The following is a 6,514-nucleotide window of genomic DNA, read 5'->3' as shown; positions in this document are numbered from 1 at the left end:
AAGCACATAAAAAGAGAAGTTCTTGATTTTTTTCATAGGTTTCAATGACTAACTATGTTATGCCCACCACAAGTATCGAAACCAAGTTTTTAGCCTTATAAGCCTTCAGGTTTGCTGCTGAGCCACTGGAAGGGGCACTATAGCATGGAAAAGTTTAATAGTCATAGTCATTTTTATTTGTTGTTAGCATAAAGCTGTACAATAGGTTATCTCTGCTGTACCCAACGAAAGAATCAACCCTGAAAGTCTTGACATGCTGACAGTAACGTCATTTTTATGTACTTTCAAGGCTGATGCAGTCCAAAAACTCCAAATACATCTATTATAAATGCTTTGGAATATTATTAGTGATAGTACTAAATACAACAAGACGTACATAATGTGGTAAAAGTATAAATACGTTACCCAACACATTTACACCATTTTATTTTTGTTTTGAATTTCGCGCAAAGCTACTCGAGGGCTATCTACGCAAACCGTCCTTAATTTAGCAGTGTAAGACTAGAGGGAAGATAGCTAGTCATCACCACCCACTGCCAACTCTTGGCCTACTCTTTTACCAATGAATAATGAGATTAACAGTGACATTATAACGCCCCCACGGCTGAAAGGGCAAACATGTTTGGTGTGATAGGGATTCGAACCCGCGACCCTCAGATTACGAGTCGAGGGCCTTAACCACCTGACCATGCCAGACCTTACCATTTTAGAACGTTTATTTTATTTGTAATCAGGCGCAACGCTACACAGTGAATTATCAATGCTTTTCTCACCACAAGCATCAAGACCAAGTTTCTAGAGGCATTTTAGAACATTGTTTTAAATGATAAATTTACTTGATATAGTTTCCTCGTTAAACAGATTTCTTGCGCTACTGAGATACCGTTATTTGTAAGTGGGTGGTTTTAAAACTAGTTGATGAATTCAAAATAAATTTTGCAGAAAAGGCGTTATGTACAATTTTATAACAATTTATAGAAGGTAAGAAGTATATTTCAATGTGAATGGTTGTATTTTAAAACAGTTTATAATGACTTTTCAAATAATAATTATTAATTCAACAGGTATGGCATAGTAGTGAGGGCGTTTGACTCGCAATCTGCTGGTCGTAAGTTTGAATCCATGTTACCGAAAGTGCCGTAGATGCATTATAATAATACGGTCATTTCCATAAGCCATTGGTAAAATAGTAGCTCAAAAGTTAGTAAATGAGTGATTTGCTGTCTTTCATCAAGTTTATCACTGCTAAGTTATGGACGACTACCTCAAATAACTTTGCTCGAAATTCAAACGAAACAAATACTAAGTCAGCATACCTTAAATTTAATATTGTGACATCATTATAGTCAGTAGCGTAGCAAGTACTCCCTCAATGGGATCTTTTAAGAAATTAAAACTACAAAGTCCCAGTCCATATATGAGGTTTATTTTTAAATATTTAGCGTAAGTATCAACAGTTACTTATAGAAAATAAAAAAAATCTAAAACACACACAAATACAGTTAACCATGTAGGTGTGGGAGGACAGATAGACTCATTGAATAGACGGAAGAAATCAGAGGATTGTCATAAATGGAGTTCAGTCACAGTATATCACGAGTACAGTACTTCAGCGCTCACTGTTAGTAGATTTATTATTTAAATTAATAACACAGATAAAGAAATGATTAATAGACTGTTTAAATTTAGTATGATTTTAAAGTTGCTGGCTGTAAGGAAGAGGAGATTGTTATACAAAAGGATTTAGATCATTTCATTAGTTGGGCAAATAAGTGGCAGATGACTTTTAATTATAATAAATGCAAGTTAATACATGCGAGATATTACAAGTTGAATTATGAGTATAAATTTGATGAAAATGTTTAACAATGGGAATGGTAAGATTAGTGGACACATATAACGTTTGGCAGGGTAGGAGTCATTTTCAGTTAAAATAGCTCTATTTTTGTTGAAAGAGTCGTTGGTATTTGGAGCAGTTTGCTTTCAAATGATATAAATATAATTACTTAGATGGAGTTTAATGGGAAAACTTGATAAATATCTGAATGGTTAGAACTAGATTTGGGTAATTTAGTGTTTCGTCCTTTTTGCTATATTATATGGAGTATAATTAGTAGAGATAGAAGGAAGTTCATGGATATTTGTTCAAAGAAGAATTTATTGTTTTGATCAGTATAGCTTCTGCGATTTATATTTTGTTTATATAATTCTTCATTTCATAGAATTTTAATGCTCTTTTCGGATATGGAAATTTTTATTGAAAATGTTAACAACAAATTTGCTATAATATGGAAATATCAACATATTAATCGTACAAAGGCCAGAAACTAAAATAAAGAGCATTATTGGAGCAAGAAATTATCCGAAACAATAAGACACCAAAGGAATAGCATATCATATCAAATGTGAGACATATAAACACACCAATTAAAGAGCACTTAAAAAAACATTCCTCCGTTTTTGTACATTTAAAAAAAACCGAACTCTCCACATTCCCCCAACAACAATAAAATTACGTGAAATAAAAACTGATATAGACAGCAGTAAAACTGCATAAGCTGTACTGATCAAAACGGTAAAGCATTATTTGAATAAATATTCCGATTCTCCTTTCTGACTTTATTAATAATAATCTTTATAACTCTTCATTTCATTTCTATATTTTTTTAGAATAATTATTGCAACCCATGTTAAATATTCATAATTTAACATTAATTTAGTTAACCATTAAAAACAGATCACCGATTGCTTGATGCGTCCTACTGAAAGAGCATAGATTTTTAACAAAGGGAATTTAGACCAATCCACAATGAATATTAAAATGAATAATTTTCAATGTTTGATGATTATAATCTAAAATCATTATTTTGATTATTATATTGAGGCCTGTAATTGGTACTCTAGCCCAGTTTGTGCTAGAAACATAACTATTATGCATGCATTACACACATACACAGATGTCTGTATTCTAGCTTATATCTCGTACACACATGAACACTGACCAACAACTAAAAACGTGCTTCTTTTATTCTGTATGATCGTCATTTCCTCTTCTTGTCATTCTTATCATCACCAATCATTTTAACTTTATTATTTCCATTTCACGTGTTCTTCATATTATAAATAACATACATATACTTGCAACGCCATCTTTTCAACTTGAAAAAAAACATAAGTTTTGTCAAGTATTTATACACGAACAAATGTACTACATTACAACTAAAATGACCAAAACATACATTTATTTTATATTCTATATTATTTCTTCATCTCACCTCTAAACCATTATCATATTTTCTCACTAGGTTCCTCCAATGTCACAATGGTATGTCTGTGGATTTATACTGCTAGAAACCAGGATTTGATACCTGTGATTGACAGATTACAAATAGTCCTTTTTGTAGCTCTGTCCTTAATAACAAACAACAAAATAAAAACTTAGCTCAGTTAAACACAATATACAAAGGTACTGTGTTACAATACAAATCACAATAAAAACAAAACATTAGACCAACTATATATCTTGTAGAATTGTACATAGTCGTGAATTAAATGAATTATTCCAGAGTTTAGTCTTGCATCTCATCAAGGTCTTCACCGTCTGCATCATGTGTGGGTTGGTTTTTGTACCTATTGTCACCCTCTTCACATATGCAAGCTGGACTGCTCTTCATTTTAAGCTACGCACACTTACAGTGATGAGAAAAACATCCTAATGTATCACATTTACATGTCGTAAAATGTATAAGTTCATTCGAGGCTGTGATTTAATTCATCAACAGAGGAAATAGTCTGTCTTCTTCCACATTCCATCCATGCTTTGTTGGAAAAGATATGTTAGATTTTGTACCAGAGCAGTTTTCCAAACAGCACATTGATAACTAGGTCTCTCCAGATGATGATTCGGACTATTACTGCATGGATGAAGACCTCCATTCTACTTTGGAATTTTGAAAAATATATTGAGGAATGACTAACTCAGAAGCCACCCTCGTCACTGAAGCTATTTCGTTAATTGCTGTTCTAACTTTAATCTTTTTACCGGTTGATTGACAGAGGCTTGAGTCTGAAACTCTACTGAATGCTGAAAGGGTTTAACGAGGTATTTCTGGAGTTTTTCTGATCGATAATGTGCAGCATCTTCATAACCACACTTTTCTAGATGGCCTTGGTAGATGCGTAGTAATGAGCTCATATTATGAATTATACCATTCTATATGCCTTCTTGCACATCAAGAAAGAGCGTCTCAAATGCTCTCAAGAATGTTTGATCTTTCTTTTGACGTATTAGCATTAGTGTCTCTTACACGGTCTGATCTTATGTGTAACTGTGCCAAACAGTTCTTGTGGTACTTTCCCTTTGGCGCCACCAGATTATGTCCACAGACTTTTGTAAGTAGTGTTGTTTCAACATCAACAATTTTCTTCTGTGCATATTGTATCTTGTAATGGCAAAGCAGCAACATAAGTTAAGTGTATGTCACACTGATTCTTCATACAATTATAAATGAAACATTTGTTTTCTCAAAGGAAACTGCAACTGACCCGGTGGTCATATAAGCACTGTGACCTGCTGATGTAGTTGGTTCTTCATGGTATTGCTTCAAAGTGCAGGACACTTTTGTGCATAGTTTTAGTAGCACAAACGACGATGACTGATAGGAACACAGAATTCAGACTCTGTGGTTGCACCACTTTACTCTTAAACTTTGTATGGCTCATCCTTACGCTCTTTCATACAAATTTAAAGTGTGTCCAAGCCCTGTTGCTTTGGAGACGCTAGACTGTCAGTGTCTCTTTTTTAAGCATATGATGCAAATTGTTTTCTCTTCTAATTTAACTAAACGTGATTTCTTTTTCACAGGTGATGGATCAATATTCATCCCTTGGTTTAAATTCATTTTCTGAAAATAGGAAACAGATGATTTAGCAAACATATAAATCCAAATAAAATTGAATATATGTTCTTTACTGTTGAAGGTGAAATACTCTTGTGACACACACCAGTCCAGTAATACGATTAACTCTTAAATACCACAACCAGCTACAATTATATAAATTTGTGTGAGATTTGAGACAAGTTTAATTAGTTTTTATTGGAGACACATACATCTAATTTTGACCAAAAATGATATAGCTAGGAGTCATTATGCTATAATGACATCGATATCTATTTTCATTGTATTAACTTTGGGATAAATATCCTCAAAATTGTAACATGAACACCACCAAATATTGTAAACAAAAATCTACTTCAAGCAGCGACCTTAATATTTTCCATATGAAAATGTTTTGGGTTAATAAACATTCATTAAATGTCTCTAAGCACCTATCTCATAACCTTTAACAAACGGATGAGCATACAGACAGACATAAGTTACTACCGTATTTTGCTATTCCCCATGGTTCATTGTTCAGGAGTCACAGGGTATATTATAATACAAATAATTAATCTGTCGATTATTAAATACTATGGTTTCCTAGGAAAACTAATTATGTTCTTACAGCTTATCTGATGATGTGTCGGAGGTTATGCTTAATTCTGTTTGGTAGAGGGTACCTAAGTTAAGAGCGTTCTATATTTTTATTTAACCATCCACCCACACATATTTTCTAAAAGCCAAGAAATAGGCCTTTCATTTGGTACCAACAAACCTTTTCTAATAGAAGAGTCCAAACAATTTCATATTTAGAGTCTGTATGACAAATATTCGCTAAACTATAATATAAATGCACATAAGAACTTTCGGCATCTGGTCTCCACCGGTTGAATAATTACGTGAGGTGTACATAAACAAAATACTGAGTTCTCTAGCTTTAATGAATAATAATTACGACATTTATGTTAACATTGAAACAATAAGCAAATTATTTATGGAAAAGCAACCCAGAGTAGAGCATTCTAACATGTTATTTCAGTAGTGCAAACATGTATGTATATGACAGCCAATGATTGAAATAGCTGATGTATCGGCCCGGCATGGCCAAGCGCGTAAGGCGCGCGACTCGTAATCCGAGGGTCGCGGGTTCGCGCCCGCGTCGCGCTAAATATGCTCGCCCTCCCAGCCGTGGGGGCGTTATAATGTGACGGTCAATCCCACTTTTCGTTGGTAGAAGAGTAGCCCAAGAGTTGGCGGTGGGTGGTGATGACTAGCTGCCTTCCCTCTAGCCTTACACTGCTAAATTAGGGACGGCTAGCACAGATAGCCCTCGAGTAGCTTTGTGCGAAATTCCAAAACAAACAAACAAACAAACAAGCTGATGTACTATTGTTCTACAGAGTTGTTTAAACTAGTAATATAACTTAACAATTAACAACTTCTCTGCATGTAGATAATATAAATATTTATTATAATAAAACATGCATATTTATGCTAATTTTAGTCTAGCTCCCAATGCGGCGTTATAATAAAATGATGATTTGTTGACTTTTCATTGGATGTTAGCGTATTTTATGTGAACAGCCACGCAAGTGTATCAGTTATATTTCGTGCAACATTGCTTTCAGGTTCAA

Source organism: Tachypleus tridentatus, chromosome 11, assembly GCF_004210375.1.
Source record: "Tachypleus tridentatus isolate NWPU-2018 chromosome 11, ASM421037v1, whole genome shotgun sequence".
In the NCBI taxonomy this organism is placed as follows: domain Eukaryota; kingdom Metazoa; phylum Arthropoda; class Merostomata; order Xiphosura; family Limulidae; genus Tachypleus; species Tachypleus tridentatus.
The sequence above is the reverse complement of the archived record's forward strand: the minus strand, read 5'-3'. Positions refer to the sequence as shown.